The sequence below is a fragment of the Silene latifolia genome, chromosome X, assembly GCF_048544455.1.
Source record: "Silene latifolia isolate original U9 population chromosome X, ASM4854445v1, whole genome shotgun sequence".
NCBI classification, from domain to species: Eukaryota; Viridiplantae; Streptophyta; class Magnoliopsida; order Caryophyllales; family Caryophyllaceae; genus Silene; species Silene latifolia.
This window is the reverse complement of record NC_133537.1, coordinates 325449822-325470724: the sequence shown is the minus strand read 5'-3', so window position 1 is coordinate 325470724 and position 20903 is coordinate 325449822. Positions and strand designations below refer to the sequence as shown.

At 34.9% G+C, this 20903-nt stretch overlaps 1 non-coding gene across 1 annotated transcript; it reads right to left on the bottom strand.

Annotated features, from left to right (window-relative positions):
• Positions 1-20364: 20364 nt before the first annotated feature.
• On the bottom strand, positions 20365-20471 carry LOC141624867 (small nucleolar RNA R71). Its single transcript, XR_012534671.1, has one exon. It is a non-coding gene; the product is annotated as a small nucleolar RNA R71 (small nucleolar RNA).
• Between the last annotated feature and the right edge of the window lie 432 nt (positions 20472-20903).

The window sequence follows — 20903 nt, the reverse complement described above, 5'->3', positions numbered from 1 at the left end:
TAACTTAAAAGGCATGTAAATGATATAAACTAGCACGAAAACCGTATCAAAAGCAATTAAGGGGAGGCATAAAGATGTATATAATTATGACTCATCAGACAAGGATCGATCTTTCAAGGGATGAGATTGTTTTAGATTATTTGTGTGAATAGGGAAGAATAATAGGGGTCTGCATGAAGGATTTTGTTTCAAATGAGAAGATAGGGGGCAAGACTATTGTTATAAGGGGTGCCAATGTGTCATAAGCAGCCCCTGTCATGTAGTATTGCGTTGGAATTTGGTTCACATTCAAAGGTACGTCTATATTTTGACCGGGAGATATAACATTTAACTATCTGTAAATGTATTTATGTAACTACCATTTGACCCAAAAATGATTAAATTATGGTTGTTATTCTAAAGAAGGAGATTTGTTGCGTTATTGAGTTGATTATACAAAGTAAATATTATTGTTTTCCTTTACCAATTGAAAAACAAACAGGTATTAATGAACAAAATCTAAAAACTCTCAGTCCTAAGTATCATATATATAAACTTCATATTGGTTTTATTTTCCTAAAAAAACAACATTTTCGAGAGCAAGGGTTAGTTTTCATTGGATGGTGGATTTTTCTAGAAGTACGGGTTTAGTTTTTCACTTGGTTGGATAAATTTGAGATAAGTGGAGACAAGGATCGATCTTTCAAGGGATGAGATTGTTTTAGATCATGTGTATGAATAGGGAAGAAAAATAGGGGTTTGCGTGAAATATTTTGTTTCAAATGAGAATATGGGGGCCAAGACTTTTGTTATAGGGGGGGGGGGACGTCATAAGCAGCTTTAGCCATGTAGTATTGCATCGAAATTTGGTTCGCATTCAAATGTACTTATATAGTTTGACCGGGAGATATAACATTCTTACTACCTCTAAATGTTTTTACATAATTACAATTTGATCCAGCAATGATTAAATTATGGTTGTTATTCGAAAGGAGATTTGTTGCATCATTGAGTTGATTATGCAGAGTAGATATTATTGTTTTCCTTGACCAATTGAAAAACAAACAAGTATTAATGAACAAATTCTAAAAACTATCAGCCCAAGTATCATATATATATTTTTTTTTGGTAAAATGTGAGTCTTTCCATTAATAATAAAGGTGGCATATTACAAGTACAATCATTATCCAATCCAACATTCAACCTAATCATATCAATCAGTTTAACAATTGATACCTATGCTAATTAACCATTGAGCATCAGTGGAATTGATCCTAGGCGGAAGTAGACTTTGTATCCTTCCACGAACAACCTGTATCAAATGCTTCAAAACTAAAGAAGGCCTCTTCACTTGTAACTCAATTCTCGCAAATATTCCTCTCACCCGCATTTCATAACAAAGTAAGCTAGCCAAGCCATAGAACACACCTTACGTTGCATCTTGGAGTAATTCCCATGAGAACCGTGCCCTTGCAGATGCAACCAATTCTCCAGACCACTCAGAATCTGCTTACTAAACTGACATGAACTAAATAAATGAACATGTGATTCAGTCTCTTCTTCACAAAGAATACACAGGTCAGAACCACTGATTCTATGCTTGTGTAACTTTTCACGAGTATTCAGAGCTTCCAGTTTAATCAACCAACCTACCATAGAATGTTTGGGTACAGACCAACCACCCCAAACTTCCTTATACCACGTAATGCGGGGTGCATCCCCCAACCATCATATCCGGACCCAATAGAATAGCCTTTGGCATCAGGTATCCAAAGACCATTCTGGTACCCACCAGACAACCTCTCCTTAACTTTGCAAATGTTCCTCCAGTTCCAATTGGAATCTGGAGGAGGAGTGTAAACATCCCAATTAGTGCCTTTTATATAGACGTGATCAACCCATTGCACCCACAGTCTATCAGCTTTCGTATAAATCCAATGCACCAATTTCCCTACAATAGCAATATTCCATAAACTTGCCTCTTTGATACCTAATCCACCACATTTCTTGCTCCTGCACACAACCTGCCATGCCACCAGAGGAGCCCTTGTATAAGTAGTATCACCATCCCACAAGTAATTGCGACAAACAGCCTCAATCTTTTTGATCACCAACTTGGGAATTAGGAAAATAGAAGCCCAGTAGTTATGAAGTGTATTAAGAACAGAGTTGATCAAAGTTAACCTGCCAACATAGCTCAGTTTCTTGGCTCCAATGCTCTTGACCTTAGCCACAATCTTATCAACAAGAATGTTACAGTCCTGCCTGGTTAACCTGGTAGCCTGAATAGGAATACCCAGGTATTTCATAGGCAGATCACCATCTTTAAACCCAGTAATTTGAAGAATATCACACTGAGTCTCCAGTGTCACCCCTCTGAAAACTACCTCAGATTTACCAGCATTAACTTTTAAGCCTGTGGTAGAGGAAAAAGTAGAGAAAGACTTGAGAATAAGCATAATAGAACGCACATCCCCTTTGCAAAACAACAGCAAATCATCTGCAAATAAGAGGTGTGTCAGTTTCAAGCCCCCACACATTGGATGATATCTAAAATGCCATTTCTGAGTAGCATAATCAAGAACCCTGGACAAGTACTCCATGCAGATTGTAAAGAGCAATGGGGAGACAGGGTCCCCTTGCCTTAACCCTCTTCTACCCTTGAAGTAACCAAAATTAGCACCATTCAAACTCAAAGAGAAAGTAGTGGTTGTTACACAGAGCATAAGCATCTTCCTAAACTTGACAGGGAATGCAAGAGCAACCAACATTTGTTCCAAAAACTTCATATTGGTTTTATTTTCCTAAAAAAGTATTTTATTAATCAAATACTCTTTTATTCTTATGTCAATATTATGTTAACGGTAATTATTTGTTGGTCATGCGGCATACATAAAATCTTATACATGAACGATGTACTATATGTCTCTATTCCATTTTATTGTGAAATTTATCACACATTATTTTAATATCCGTGCAACGCATGGGCAAAAAAACTAGTATTCTTATCTAAAAACCGCGCATTTGTGCGGGATCAATACTAGTAACTTTATCACATAAACAATAATTCACGTACATTATAATATCAGTAATTATGACGATAACATACTTACTCATTACATTAACTCAAAATGAAGGGGTAGAAAATATACCTTATAAATCTCACGGCCTAGTTAATTAAGTGTATCGTAACTTGATGGCTTAGTTCCCACCTACCTTTTTTTTTTTTTTTCAACTAGCTATTTGCCTTCGTTTTCTTGTTCGAATGAAGGCCTGAGATTTTACCTATTTATAGGAAATCTATGTCGGTTTACCCTAGACTCCTACATCCCTACATTCGTTGACGTGCATACACAATTTACCAAGTGAAATGTTGATTCACCCTATACTACACCCCCCTTTATACGTGGTAAGTTGATGGCCATGATTTCCATCTTATTGTTTTTTATTATTATTATTATTATTATTATTATTATTATTATTATTATTATTATTATTATTATTATTATTATTTTGTTTTAGCATGTGATACAAATGTATAAAATATACTCCCTCCTATTCTCCATATTGTTCCCCATTGTTGTGGGCACACGATTTTAGGAGTGAAATAAAATAGGAATAAAAGATTGGGTGGGGTTTGGTGATAGGGGAGAAGGATGAATAATTAAGGGTTAAATTGGAATTGTGGGTCCAAATATTAATAGAATGAATAAAATAGAAGTAAAAGAGTTGTGTGGGGTTTGGTGATAGGAGAGAGGGATGAATAAAATAAAAGTAAAAGTTTCCAAAATAAGAAAGGGGAAGAAAACCTGAATAATCCGTTTTAGGAAATAGGGAAGAAAATAGTGAATAGGAGGGAGTAGTAAAGTTTGTAGAATATTTAGATATTTCTCTTTACGGGTTATTTTCTTTAAGATAGGTCTAGTAAAAATTTTGCGGGTGAAGTTATTATTAAGTCGGACTCCAATCGAACTATTTTATTCTTATTCTAGGGTCTTACCTATACTAGGTTATTATGCCTTTCGAATTTTATTAAGTCAATATCTCCCTCTAGGATGGATTCATTTCATTTGGGTACCTTTTTCGACTCTACTTGATAATAATTATTTCCCTTTTCAAATAAAGAATTTACTTAAATCTATTGAATAGTAGATATTTACTCGGGGTATCACAATGGTGGTCAGAGCAGGGAAGGTATGGTGGTCGGAGTAGGGAATGGGAGTGCTGGGGTGGGGGCGATTGTAGGGTCGTCAGGTCAAAGGTAGGGTGGTGGTAGCCGGTTGTGGTCGGTGATTGTCAGAGAGCAGGGGGAGGTGTGCGGTAGAGGGAAAGGCTAATGCGGAGCTAGTAGCCGGAAAAGGCCGCCTATAACACCGGAGCAGCGTCGAGAGCAAGGGATGGAACGCCAAAGCAGGACTACTGGCAGAAAACTGGAGGGGAGTGCAGGGGAATGGGAGTTCGCGACAGAAGGAGGGATGCTGAGGTTGGCTGGGGTGGTGAACGAAGGTGGTGGGGGTGAATCAGTGTTAAAGGGAGATGAGGGAAAGGAGAAAAAAATACAATTGGGTGAGGATGAAAAAATGACAAGGGTAAAATTGTAAATGACGTGTGTGAAAGAGTAAAATCCGTATGTGAAAAAGCAATACCGTAAATTATAAGTTATAATAATGTTCGAATTACAATACATAGAAATAACAAAATTAATCCATGAATTCAATTTTTTTTTGGGTATGAAAGAACGACTAATTAGAGATGTAGTTTGCATACTGGAGCATCGTTGTTAAGATCGCGATCTGGATCGTAGGATCGTACGATCCTACGATCCAAAAAGTGGACAGCGATTCAATTCGTCGTACGATCGTTTTGGTGGTAGGACCGGGTAGGATCGCATAGGATCGTACATGATCGTGTAGGATCGATGATAAGATCGTTCAGGATCGTAAAATACTTATTTGTGTTACAAATTTGTGAGTTGGTTGTTTTTCTATACTTACAACTGTAAATTAAAGGTATATGTTATATATTAATATGATTATTATGACTTTCATGTCATTAAATAAACTTTTAACATTATACATCACAAATTATACTATATTGTTTACATAAACTTGTTTATCCAATCTATTTGTAGGATCTTACAATCCTGCGATCCGATCCTACCACCCCTCTTCGATCCAAAGTAGGATCTCGATCCTAACAATATTGTACTGGAGTACTTGATTAAGAAATCTTCTATAATTGTCTCCTTAAATTTCTTTGTTTACAAAATTGGATTCTGCCACATGTTCAAATTTTATTAGTTTAACCGTATCATTTTATTAGTGTAAGTGTGTAACCGCATCATCTTTCTTATATCCCGACTCAGGATTCTGCCACATGTTCAAATAACTGTACAAATGATCATCTTTTATACAGATTTGGCACATCTCGTATTCAGGCTTTTCATAATATGGGATAGAACTCCGACCTTTCATAATCGAACTTTGAAGTATATGTCACCGCCTTTGAAAAAAGCTTGGTTTGTACTCCTATGCGACATGTATTAGTTATCACAAATTCTCATTTGTGATGGCGGTATCCGTTATCCGTCACAAGCTTGTGACGGATACCGTTTCCTCTCACAAAATACCCATTGAGAAGTGAGTGAGAAGCACATGGGGAGTGCTCCACTTTGTCCCCTCTCCTTTTTGTGAGAGGTCACAAGCTTGTGACGGGATTAGCCCATCACAAGCAAGACTAGCTGGTTAGTTATTGTGCCTATTTAAACGCAATCTGTGGGAAATTAGGTGTGTGTTAGTTGCAATGTAGTCCCATTCAAGTTCGCTCATGTAATCCTAAAAGACAATGGTCCGTGTGATTAGGGTTTTACATGTACTCTTTTGCTTTTTCTTCATTATTACTACGAAGTATTATTATTGCCGTAATTTATGAATCGGTTTTTCTATCCTATGAATAATTTGGATAAGTAATCTATATTTAGGCGGTGTTTGGCAAGACATTTCAGGTAGTTTATTTGACCAAAGTAACTTATTTGGCCAAATAAGTTACCTCAAATGAAACGATACATCAGGTAGCATTTGAGAAATCGGGTACCTGAAATGAATAATCTTCCATTTTGTACCCATTTAATCTATAATATTAAATAATTCTCATATCCTTTTGCGTCATTTTACCAAAATAAGCTACCTTTTCAGCTATTCGTCAAACACATCATATCATATATTATATTAAAGCTAAAATCATCAGCCTAATTCTTCGCCACATGTCATTAGCCTTATAGCGTGCCAAGTGTCAATAGCTGTAATTCTAAGATTTAAATACAAAAAAAAATCGAATTAATTGGGAAGGATATTTGTTCAGTTACGATATTAGGATAATTTTAGAATTTCTTTTAAAGAATATAACATTCTGATTGATAGACTTAAATTTGACTAATTAAGTTTTAATTAAGTTTTAAATCCGACTAATTAAGGTTAGAATCCTCTGGTGAGTTTAAAAAAAAATATATCTCACTTAAAATACGAGACTTTAAACTGATTGCCATAAGTATATAAATCGTGTTATTTCCTAAAAAATGATTTGTTCAGATTTTAGGATATTCTCATTCTCCGTATAAATTTTTTTTATAAGGTAAAGAAACTAGGTTAATCGAAATCAACCTATAACATCCTCGCGGATGAGAGCGGTAAAGGAAAATAATAGACTTTCATATACCACAAGATCATAATAAGAACAAGAAAGATGAGGCAAAGAGAAAGACCCTCATAAAGACAGTCTAAATCATCAAAAACCAACAAGAAAAGAAATTTGAAGAAGAAGAAGAAAGAAAACAAGATTAACGATTAAATGATCCCAAACTAACACAAATACAAGAATGACAAGAACAAAATAGAGATCTCTCTTAGAAAAAGGGAAAAAAGAAAATAAAAAAGACTATAGAAAGGGAAAAAACTTCCAGTTCTGGAAAAACCTTAAATTTAAGAGATTTTGGATCTTCCCAATGTTAACATTGTTTTGCTATAATCATCAATAAATGATAATAGAACTCGAAAATTTATGATAAAATTCTCGATTTAAACCTTCATTTCTTAAGAAATATGACTCAGGAGTTCTCCTAGGCTAAAATAGAGATCAAAAGAGTCAAATCTTACTAGAGAAGGTAGAAATCAAGAAGATGAACTCAAGAAAGTTCTAAAGAAGAAGATGAAGAACTAGATGGTGAAGAAAGCAAAAAGGGTTTCAACAACCAAAATTCATTTTTGGGGTTTTTTTTGATTTTGGAAGAACTTTCTCCCTCTAAACTTTAGAGTCATTCTCCGTATAATGACTAATATCTACAAAATATGCTTTAATTCCTATTTAAACCCCGTAAATTACATTAATAATCAATTAAAATGCAAAAAAATCAAGGAAAGATTCCTTCATTTACATCTGAAAGGTATATTTTAATATATTCAATCATATATTAAATATCAATTCAATATCAATCAAAGTCTTCAGTCAATCATATATTCTACCGAAATTATCTCCAAAAATATCGCCCAAATCAACTTCAAATTATATCCAAAAATATAGTCCTTCAATCACTTTTATACTTTCCGTTTTCCTGATAATTGATCATATAATAAAAATTTTAACTAAGATAACCATCTCAGTTAACTAAAATATTCTACCGACATTATCACCAAAAATATCGTCCAAATCAACTTGAAATTATCTCCCAAATCGTACAAGGATAATCATTTTGGGATAGTCTCACTCGGATAATCAATAATATCAAATCAAAATAAAAATACCGAAATTATCTCCAAAAATAATTTTAAGATTTGATACCGAAATTACTATACATTGAATCAGAGCCTCGGAATTCGATCTGGCTCAGAATTCTCTGCATTATAAGGTTTTATAAAGCAATTTTATTTTATACGTAAGATTTGTTTTACTACACAAAATATGTGACTTAAAATATAGACATCACTAAATTTAAAGATACGCATCATGGTGTACATTACAAAGGATTAGTGAAGAAGAAAGTTTGAGTCTTATCAAATTTACCCGTAAGATCTAATTTTTCAAAAACATGAAAGATTGACGAAGATAGAAGAACTAGAGCATTTGCCTTTTCCTACTATATATCTACTTTATTACGAGTACAACATTCAAAACGACATTTTATCGCAGTTTACTAAACATCAAGTTTTTCTTTTGAGGGAAAAACGTGATTTTATTAAGTTTCAAAAAAGCCAACATCAAACCGGCATGAGGCAAACTAACAGTCTAACACTAATATTTAATAATAAAGATTTAAGTAATTAAAAATCAACATCTGAATAGGATTAATCAAAATAGAAATTGAGTAGATGAGAGGAGAGAGGGTAATTAAATGGTATATAGAACATGGGAGGACCCATACCATATGCAGCCAAATTTATAAAATTCATCCGTCAATAGGAAGTCTTAAAAAGACTTGGCTTTTATACTTGACTAGTCTTAAACCCGTGCAAATTGCACGGGATTGTTATTTAAAGTTGTGTATTAAATTATGTAAATAGAAAAATTGCCCTTTAATTAAATTCATATTTAAATTTATTTCAACGAATATAATTTCATTTGAAGTTAGCAAGTTTGTGGCCTATTGGCCGAGGTATCTAAAATATTAGAATAATAAAACTACACTTTATATAATCATATATCAAAACATAACAAAAGGTAGACAAAATTGAAGATAAAAAAAAAGCAATAATAAATTATTACAGTCTACAATCATAAGTAAGTTGTATTATAACTTCTCAAACATTTCTTTTTACACTACGTTATTTTTTCTATTTGACATGTATTTAGCATTATCACAAATCAAAAACTTCAGTCTCTTTTTGCTTGTGATCCTTGAAATAGCCGGGTAGAGCTGGTCATGTATAAACACGGACCTTGGAGGATAAAGCCCAACATGTGCTAGGTAGGGGTGAGCAAAAACATACGATATGATTTTATAATAAGGATACGATATGGTATACGGTTTGAGTTATACGGATTTCCGTATATACGATACGGAAATTCGTATATACGATACAATTTTCATAAAACTGTATCGTATCCGGGTCGGGCAAAACCAAAACCGTATATACGGTTTCGACACGGTTAGAAGTTTTTGTATAAAAAAACAAAAAAAACGCAAAGTTTTTTTTTCAACTTCCACTCCTAATGTTTTTTTATGACTTATTTTACTAACTTATCTCAATAAATAAAAATTAGCTCTTCATCAAAGATAGTCATGTTGTTAGAGGTAATTATTAGCTCTTGAATAATTACAATGTTTAATTGCGCATTCGTCATCAAACCGTATTCCGTATACATGGTTTATTCAGATACTCGAAAACCGTATATACGGTTAAACCGTATCGGATCCGTATAGCGATTTTTGCGATTTTTAAAACCCTATACCCGATACGGTTTTCAAAACCGTATCGGGTATACGGTTTTCAAAACCGTATCGGGGTCACCCCTAGTGCTAGGGACTGTTATATGAATATTTTTAACTATATATTTTACATATAGTACATACGTTAAAGTAACCAAGTGGTGTTAGTTCAGTGGTCCGGGTTAAACCTTGAAACTTGCAGAAATGCAGGAGTTGAAAGGTCTCGGGTTCGACTACCAGTTGGGGCGATGATTACTTGACCACTGTAGCCCCCTAAGGGGGTGGCTTTTATGGTCCATGTGGTGGTGCGGGAATGCATGGGTCTGGGGAGGATTCAACCCCTTGTCAAAAAAAAAAAAAACGTTAAAGCAATAGTGTTATAGGCTTATAGTTAACCTAAAATACTGTTAAAACACCATTGTAAAGTATTAAAATCTACTTTAAAACAATAGTCCAATTCAGTATATTTATCAATGAGACGATCAGTAAGTCTTGTTTAAGAAGGAGTATCCGTCTTAAAACTTGAGAAATTTTTAACCTTTTTATGGGCAACTTATCTTCTGGTTTGATATGTATTTAACCCGTCTTAAACTTAAAATGTATAATACCCGTCTTAGATGATAATTTGTGTGAGATGATATCTTAGTATGGGTTGTGGATTATGTTGTAAGCAACATTGATGTTCATGATAGCATGGGCCGTATTAGTAATCTATATACTTGACCCATAATAAACCTTATTAAAAAAACCTTCCCTCCATTATATACGGGGGTGTTTGGTTCAAGCATTGTAGGTATAAGGTATGGGTTTGGAATGAGCTAAACCCATACCTTGTGTTTGGTTCACTGTTTTTGTAATTTGATACCCATACCTCAAACCCATGAGGTATGGGTTTCTCATACCCAAGGGGGGAGGTGGGTATGAGAATGATACCTTGGGTATCATATCAAAGATGAGTATTGGAAAAAAATTAGCATTAAAAAAAAATTATTTTTTCCTCACAAAACTAAATATATACATAATTACTTTTTTCCCGAATTCTTTCTTTTCCGCGAAAAATACAAACGATGATTTTTCTTGAACATTTTTAATAATATTTAAGAATAGAAATAATAAGATATTAAAAAAAATTAAAATATGTAAAAAAAAAACTATATTCAAGTTTTTAACTAATTAATATATGAAAATTTAAAGGAGAAAAATACATAAGTAAATGGTACAATCAATAATATAGACATACAAAAAAAAAGTTCATTCCTCATTCCGGAGTTGAACCAAACACAAGGTATCAGGAATGGAGTTCCAAACCCATACCACCCTGGTTTGATTCCTGATTCCATACCGATACCTTCATGTGAACCAAACGCCCCCTAAATACACCCTCCAACTAACCCTTACGCACTCTTTGTTATAGTCACCTGCCTCACACTATACCCTACCATCTAACTCCACCTCTCTCTACTAAAATTCAGTCCATTCTCCCTCTCAACTGTCCATTTGCGGCACTCTTATCCCCTCTCTAAAAGCTCAGATTTTCCCTTAAATCCCACTTTTCCTCAAACTTTCACCAATCTTAGCTTTCATTCATTCATTCATCCTCAAATAATGAGATTAAAATTTGGATGTCGTTTTAATGTTGAAATAAGTAATTTGTTTTGATTAGTTGTATTTAATTAGATATTTGAGGTAATAATAGTTTTCTTATTCTTTTGCATGTATTATCAACGCAATGATCCTAATCTTTGTACATTTTTTTTGTATTTTAAAGATGTCAGCGATTTATATTCTGGTGTGAATTTTATTTCGATCATCAACTTTATCCGATTTTATTTGCATTCTAAAGTGGTCAATGTTGTAGATTTATAATTTCTGCCGTTAATTACTTGTTTTATCAAATTGAGATTAATGAGGTTTGTAATTTTTGTGCCATTTAATACAGTATTCTTTATTAATTATTTAAGAAAATAATTTTTTTATTCACTCCTTCATAGATTTTCGTTTTCATTAAATCTTCAACTCTTAGATTCGGTGGATTTAAGACCATTAGAAAAAGACAATCATTTTAATGAGTATTTCATTTTATTCATTTTTACATGAAAGATTTAAATTTCTAGGTCGTTTTAATCTTGAATGGAATTTTTAAATAAATTAATCATTTTTATATTTTGTTATTAATTTCTTTTTGAGACGATAATTGTCCTCTTATTCTTTATTTAGGATAGGAAATCATCAGGCAATGGGGACGGACAATTCTGACAATAATGTATGAAGTCTTTATTAATGCTGATGTATTTTGGAATTGAATAATTTTATAATTCAACATTGAACACTTGGAGAAGGGAAGTATCAAATGCTATGTAATTAATTGGTACATAGAACGTGGGTCCTGAAAATCAGGAATGAATTAAAGTACTTTGACTTATTGACTTTTAACCACAGAGCGACACCTCAGCTCTGTGGTTGTTCTTTTAATAAAGAGGATGTGTATTATTTTGGTAGCATTTTACGCCTGATTTATACCTTATTCCGACTCGATTTTGCGTGCTTAATTGATTAAATAGCTCATTTTAATTACTAATTTATAATAATTAGTCGTCTTAGTTAGATTTATTAATTAGTCGGATTCTTATATAATATTAGTATTACTATAATTTTATTATAATAATGTGTAGACAAGGAGAAAAAATGAGACGGAATAGCAAGCGGGTTAAAGAAGTGAGACGGGTCAAAGCTATAAGTCAAAGAGGAGGGAAATGAAGGTCAACCTTTGACCTTAAACCATGAAAGTCCGCTTTTGACTTCAACCTTTCACCCCCATCGTGCAACATCGCCATCTCCTTCATCCTCCATTACCAACTTCCATCTAACAACCATCATCAATTCAATCACCACCGACCACCATGGGTTCCACCACCATCACTCTCCATAACCCAACCGCCTACAACCACCATACCTACCACCAGAAACCACCGCGTCCTCTATTTTCTCCTCATTCCATCGACATTACGAAACAACAAACAGAGCCTCCCAGCAGCCGGTCCACCGGCTGCCTCTCCCACCACCGGCTGGGACACCACCAACAAACACGCCCCACTTTCCCAGAGACTTCCCAACGAGTCGCCCACTGGCAGCCGGCCGACCGTCTCCCAACACTTCAATTTCGTATTTGCTTGTGAGTGATGCTCCTAGCCGGTCCACCGGTAGCCTCCTTCTCTATCGGCTCCCACACCACCAACAAATCACTTCACTTCTCCAGGGCCTCCCCTGCCGGTCACCTAGCCGGCGGCTGGTTGGCCGGCTCCCAGACCCCTGCTGCATTGAGTTGTGTCGTTGGTTTTGTTCCCCTTGTTTGCCTCATTTTATTTTCACGACCAACACCCCCTCCCCTTTATTACTATTATTATCATTCATATTATTACCATTATTATTATTAGTATCATCATTATTATTATTATTATTATTATTAGTATCATTATTATTACTATTATTATTATTATTATTACTAGATTTTGTGCCCGTGCGTTGCACGGTTTCTAAATAATGTTTTATTTTTAACTGAAGTGGTAGAATATGTAAGTTCTTGAATGTGAGAACGGTAAAATTTGCTATCGTAAAGTAATTAATGACTTTGAAAATAAGTGTAGTCGACGTTGTGAATTAATTTCAGTTAGTCTCTCTAATTTCAATTAGTCTTTTGTACGATTGTGTGATATACTGCTCCGTATTATACGGTCTTCATTGGCATATTATGAAATCTTTATTGTCATCTTAGATATGTATGATCGTGTTTGTCAGTATGTGGCTTTAATTTATATAGGTTGTGCCCTAATTATAATCAGCAAGTCTCAATTGTGACGATGTTTTGTCTTAACTAAACACATGAGTAGTACTTGACTCGTCGCAAGTTTGTGATGGATATACCCGTTATAAATGAGAATATGTGAATTATAATATGATAAGGATTCCTATATGTCAAACTTCACCCGTGTAAAAAAAGGCAATTAGTGAAGAACTTATACAATCATCTGGCACACACCGCTGCTTCCTTAGTCTTGCACACACCGCCGCTTTCATAGTTATAGTTACAAATCAAACATTGAGGAAAAAAATAAAATAAAACGTAAAGAGCATATTATATATATAAAAAAAAAATCGACCAATATAAAATCAAAGATTTGGGATCCTTGAATTTGTGAATATATTTGATTATAAGACTGTATGAAGATTTCATATGTATATTGACTGGTATTTGTATTTTACTAAAATTTATTACAAAGCCTATCTTATATTCCTTAATTTATTTATACAAATTTTTGTGAGATTGTGAGTGTATAAATTCTTTCAATCTTGTGTTAACATCTAGATCTAATAATTATGACTGAGTTATGTATCGACTTAGAGTCCCCTTTGTCAAATAATGTCCATCTTATTAAATGGTATGAGGAAAAGACAAAGAACAACAATCATTTGTTCCTTTGAGTATAAATAGCATTATAGTAGTATAAATTATTCCTTCTACCAAAAAAAAAGTATAAATTATTCATCATCAGATTAATTCCTATATTATTCAATTACTCGGTATATATTCATAATTTCAGAAAATCAATATAATTCATACCCCGTATTATTCAATTAATACTCACGATTTTAGAAAAAGTTGGAGACTCTCATAACATAAAAGTAACTACTTTTGACATAAATAAAAAACGATAGCTTATGGAATAATACACAAACTCTCTACCATGCCTGGATATTTTTCATAAAAACATTAGATAGAGTCTTGAGAAATTGATCAGAAAGAACAATGTTTTCTTTTCATTAGTTAAATTTATTATACGTATGAAACCAACTACGAAGCCGTATAGTTACCATCTTATTGTTACGGTTGCAATGATTGAATTCCCGTCTTCCTGATGGTTAAATGGTTTGCCCTTCACTGTTCCCTGAAAAATCATAGAAAAATATAATACAAAATTAGATCTCCTAATATATTGATATATTAAGCGTTAAAAAAAGTTAACATGATCCAGCACAACAAAAATTTAATTTATGGGGTTAGGGACATCGAAAGGTTAATAGGCAGACGTTCATGGCATGGTTTATATACACTATTTATAGTTTAAATTCTAATCAATTTAACTTATATAGAAATAGAGAGTATGAAAGACAATAGAATTCTATTAAAACAAATATATTAGGAGTCTTTACGGTTGTGATAAAATATTCCAAAATATACAAAATTCATTAATGATTGTTAATTATATCTTTAAGTAATCTTCACATATATTATTATTTTAATTAAAGTGTTTCAAAAAACTTGGAGTCTCTAGAATTGCCCGAAAAAAGTCTCTTTTATATATATACTAGATTTAATGCCCGTGCGATGCACGGGCCCTTTTGTAATGTTTTATTGTAAATAATGCAGTAACTAAAAGTGTTTGTATGACCGAAACTATGTGCTACTTTGTACGTGTGATGTTCTACTTATGATAGGTGTCCTGATCAATTAATTACACATCTATTATATGCAGTATTTTATCAAGTTTAATACAGGTAAGGTTAGTAAGCATGCATTAAGAAATATGAACCCTCTATCTATCCATATAATCCTCCGATCCGATTATTTTTTTACCTATTTTATTTTAACGCGTTTCATTCATTTGCTTACCTTTTTATATTAGCCAAATTTTGCATAAGTTATCTGATCATACACATTTATGTCTATTTGTCATCCATTAACAACCATCATAAATGATCTTTTCCCTTTACGCACGTCCCTTTACTTGCTCTGTTTAATGGTAAACAAATGAACGAAATGAATAGAGTATATGCTAAGGCCAAAGATAAATGTAGATATTTGTACGCCTATTATATACGAAGTACTCCCTTTTGTCCAGGTCATTTGTTGTTCTTTCATATTGGGGTGTTTCAGTGAGTTGTTGTCCTTTCTATTTTAAGAATGAATTGAACTTAATGAACAATTTGATCATTCACACTCAATTTGCTCTACTTGTCATTTAGTAATTGGGCTCTCCCTCTTTCCTTGGTCTTTGGGCCAAAAACAAAGGACGACAATTGACCGGGACGAAGGGAGTATACTACTACTATAGTTAAGGTGTTTAGTGGGTATTAAATATTTAGATTGTATCCAAGAAAATTATCGCACAATGTTCATGCAAAGTTGAAAGTACTATTATTATTAATATTATTATTATTATTATTATTATTATTAAGGATGCGCGCAGCTTTAATTAAAAGATTCATAAAAGTTTACATGAAATTGGTGGGGAGCCGAGAGACAATCTGGGCTCCCACACCCTTAGCAACAGCAAAGCTAAGTCTAGTAAAAATGTAAGCGGCCACCCGAGCCCCCGCATCCTGAGATACCGAGAAATTCTGGATCCGCTTGAGCAAGGCAACAGCATCCGAACCCAGCTCCCCAAGCGAAGAGAAGGAGAAAGGAAGGAAACCATAACCCGCTATCGCGCACAAATCCCCAAATTATTATTATTATTATTATTATTATTATTATTATTATTATTATTATTATTATTATTATTATCTTAAACGGTTAGAGTATGAGTATGCAAAATTATGGACGACATTAATCAATTTCACAGGGCAAAAGTGTTTTAAATGAGTCGTGGGTTACTAACCCTGTGGAGAAAATAATATTCTATCCGTTTTCGAAATAGCTTTCATTTTCACTTATAGTAGTCTTTAAATTGTATTTACTCAGTCTCACTTATTTGTTGTCCTTCTATTTTGAGACATGTACTCCTTAAATTGTACTCCCTCCATTCTAGTCGTTTGTTGTCATATTCCATTTTGAAACATGGACTCCTTAAATCGTACTCCCTCCATTCTAGTCATTTGTTGTCCTATTCCATTTTGAGACATGTACTTCTTAAATTGTACTTCCTCCGTCTCAGTTATTTATTATTCTGTTTTGGAGTGTCTCAGTAATTGTTGTCCTGCCAAAACGGAAGGAGTACATTTTATATTTAGAAGGTATTGGGTAGGATGGGTACGAAGGAAGTAAATAAATGTTGTTATGCGAGTACACAAAAATTGGATTACCATATTGATAGTTGTCCTACTTTTCAAAGTGAAGATCCGAGTTTCTGACTTCACAAACCTTTTTTGCCCTCAACAAAAACGTAAACCTAAGTATTTTCTATGTCTTTCAAATTGCATTCCGATGCGTCGGAAGATTAATACTCCCTCCTATTCTAGATAAACCTCCCTTTTATGGGAGGCACTAGAATTACTGAGATGGATTAAAATAAGGTAAAGTATTGTAGTGGGGTTAGGTAATTGGAGAGAGGAAAGGTATTGTGGGGTATTATTGTGGGTGGGGTGATTAAAATAAGTATTGTTGTGGGGTAAGTTGATTAAAATAAGTATTGTTGTGGGGTGAGATGGGGTATTGTTGTGGGGTGAGGTGATTAAAATAAGTATAAAACTTTACTAAATAAGGAAATAGGGAAGGTATTGTGAATAGATGAAAAAGGAAAGAGGGAAGGTTATGTAGAATAGGAGGGAGTATAATGCATGCATAGCATGGATCCTACTATATTACGAAGTACGTATTTAGTAAGTTTATATTAGAAATCCGTCTTTTGGGAGTAGCTGTAAATGGTAATGGATGATACTAATTTGCAACTCCTCAATGGCTCGCAACAAAAATTGGGCCTAATTTGACAATTTGAATTACATACCGGTATCCTTTAGTCAAATTCGTAAGATATATACCGGTATTCTATACTTAGTCGAATTCATAACAATATATTATTTTATTTTATTTGGTGATAAATCGTTCATATTTTATTTGTATAACAACAATTCCAATTATAATAATTTTTTTATCCTTCTTAAAAACCCACCACTTATCTATTAAAACCAGTAAAAGATGAAAGAAGGTAAAATTAGAATTGGAGAAGTTGTAGTTGACAATATTCTACTATATTTTTGGGATGAAAGGAGTATTGTTTCAATCAAGATAATTATCAACTTATAATCAATTAATCATATCGTTTGTTAGGAGTTTGGTCTTTTCTCAATAAATAAATAAATAGAAACAAAATGAAGGAAAGTAGATTATTTACTTTTAAATCCTAAATAGTATACTCCCCATGTCCAATCTAATCTAATTTAATGGTAATACTTACGACAGTGTTGTAGCTGCATCTGATATTCTAGTTCTATTGTGTTCATCTTCTGTAGCATTCTTCACATCCTACCTGATATACGATTAATTTACTTCTAATTCCCTCTTTCTTTTATGCATACCGACTCGTATCGAGTCGGTTTCGGGTGTGTTTCCTTGCATTTTGTGCCCAATGCCCGTACTTGTTACCTTGTGTATCCTTTTGTAGGAAACGATCCAAGTATGGAGAAATTGGGGCAAGAAAGGCACCCCGTTGCCTTTACATGAAGAAGAGGTGAAGAAATGAAGACTGTGTGTTTTGCCGGCAGACCGGCAGCCGGTCCAGCCACCGGCAAAACACACCCCAGAGAATTACTTAAGAAGTTGAAGAAAAGCTAAGATCAGAGTTTTTGCCGTGCAGGCGGCCCACCCACCATTAGAACACGGCTAGAGGAATTAAATGAAGAATTGGAGGAAAAACAAGCTTGACCTCGCTGCCGGTAGGAGCACCGAGCTTGGCCAACCGGCATTTCACACATCAACAAAGAAGAAGAAGTCCGAAGAAGGTGTTTTGCGGCAGGCGGCAAACCCCCCACCGGCAAAACACGAATGCCAGATGTTTTAATTCTTTGCACGGTTTTGCCGGTAGGACCACCGGCAGCCGGTCCACCGGCAAAACGCAGCAGCAGCGGAATTTGGTTTTTCTCTCTTTTCTTCCTAATCTTGTAAAAGCCTATAAATACCCCCTCTTAAACCCTTTTTGACACAACCCTAGATCTGAGAATATTTCCCTTTCAAGTTTAAAACTTTGCTAATCCTTTTGCTAATCATTCCTTAATTAGACTAGTAATTCAATCAATTTGGGATTGAATTTGGGTTGTAAGAAGAAGATTGAAAGTTTATACTTATTTATTCTATCATAATTCCTTTCTTGCTTCTTGATTGGTATTATTTCTCTCCTTATTTTCATTTGTTTACATTTTGTTCTTCCTTCAAGTTTATTTGATTGTTTATGTTAAAATTGTTGTTGTTGTTTGTTTGTTGTTGTTGATTTCATCATTGTTCATCTTTTCATTGTTCCTATTTGCTTTGATTCTCTTTCATTTGTTCATGCTTGGATAGTTTTCCTCAAAGACTTAATCTTTGAGTTGATTTGGTTAAAGATTATGCCTTTTAGATTAGTTAACCTTGCTATTAGAATTAATCTCTTTTTCTCTTAATTATTGTTGATTTGTTGCATGTTTAGTAGTAAGATTCATCTCCTCACCATGTTTGTGACCAAAGTTTCCATCTTTATTGTTTATTTTGCAATTAGGACCATGATTAGTGAGTAGTCTCCTTCTAGGACTCGTTTTGACCCGATATGGGTAATTTCACTAACTAATTATCATTAAGGCTAATTTGTGGGGGAAATTGGTGAGGGTAGTTTAGAGGAATTTGCATGCTTATGGTTTGGGTTTTGGGTAGTGTCAACTTGTGACCCTTGTCCACCGACGGAAGTTGGTTAGGTAGTAAATTGGACACCCGAAATTTGGCCTTGTCACCAACTAAGGTTGAGACCGGAAGGGAGAACCGAGGGAGGGTGCCTCTAGGCTAGTGTTTGAAATCGACCTCCGGAAGGGGGAGTGGGATGACCCGGAATATGATGAGGGCTTAATGACCTTGACCATTCACTTGACCTCCTTGGGAAAATGCATGTTCTTGGGGTTGTCGGGTTTTGAGTTGGGGATACCGACTTTCGAACCCGGGAGGGGGGTTAGTCGGAGTAGCTAGTGTCCTAGTGCGAGACCGGAAGGGAGGTTCTAGGCGAATTAGAGCCATCTCCCCCTTACCTTTCTACCCCTTTTGATTAGCCGAGACGATTAGTATGTGGAATTACTCATGTTCATGGTCGGACCGAGTTCTAGTCCTTCTCTTTATTTGATCTTTCCTTTATCTTTAGCTTGTTTTTACCTTATCTTGTTGTTTGTCTTTAATTTTGATAGTTTAGCGCTAGATTGTTACTACCCTCTTTGTTATTTATCGACTTAGCTAAACCGGTGAATTAGAACGATTAGTACTCCACCTACTCCTTGTGGGATCGACCCTTTTAAGTGTACAACGATAAAATCGTGAACTTGCGAGGTTTAACTTGAGACCATCAAGTTTTTGGCGCCGTTGCCGGGGAGTACGGCTTGATATTAATCGTTTTTGTTCTAGTTTAGACTAAGTCCTTTGTTACTAATCCTTTCTTTCAAGTGCTTAGGTCTTTTGCATGAGTAGGCGACGAAGACGAGGTCAACCGATATATCAACTTGACCGCGAAGTTGAAGCCACGGCAAGAAGACTTAATTCTCTAAGAAGAAGGGGTTTACTTGATTTTCCACCGATTGAAGAAGTTAATCACCAAGAAGCTACCGAAGTGTTTGAAAATCCTTTTGGGGTTTTAGAAGAAGAGCCTAACACCATGGTTGATCCGGTTCCGATAAGAGACACTATGGCTCCTAAGCACATAGTTAATCCAAGCATCCAAAGGCCACGAATTCAAGCTAATAACTTTGAGATTAAAAATGCCTTGCTCAACCTTGTTCAAGACAACCAATTTGGAGGAGGTCCCTTGGAGAACCCAAATGATCATCTAAATGATTTCCTTGAAAATTGTGATATGTACAAATCAAATGGGGTTTCCGATGACGCGGTTCGCCTTAGGTTGTTCCCCCATTCTCTTAGGGGTTCGGCCAAGGATTGGTTGAAGAATTGCGACCCGGATTCCTTCAAGACATGGGATGAGTTGGCTTCGGCATTTTTGAACAAGTATTTCCCGCCCTCAAGAACGGCCAAAGTCAAGAGTGAACTACAAAGCTTTACTCAAGAAGAGGATGAGACCTTATATGAGGCATGGGAACGGTACAAGAAGCTCCAACGGTTATGCCCACACCATGGCATCTCCGAGGCCGAGCTAGTGAACAATTTCTACAAAGGGTTGACTCAAGACCTTAGGCTTTCATTGGATGCGGGATCGGGGAAAGGTGCCTTAGACATCTTGGGGCATAAAGCGGCAAAGGAACTAATTGAGGAGATGGCCTCAAGAACTATGGAATGGGGAAGTGATAGGCAAATGAGGAAGGGCAAGAGCAAGGATTCTAATTCGGTTTTGAATGTGGAGGTTAAGGGTATGCTAGATGAACTCACCCAACAAGTTGCTTTGCTAAATTCAAAACCTAAAGGCTCCGATATGAGGCAAGTCTTGTCTTGTGAGTTGTGTGGTGAACAAGGGCATACTCCCATTGGGTGTCCCTTGATTGCACCCCTAGGTGAGGAATGCTATGAGCAAGTAAATGGGATTTGGGAGTCCACAAGTGCAAGACAAGGGTTCAA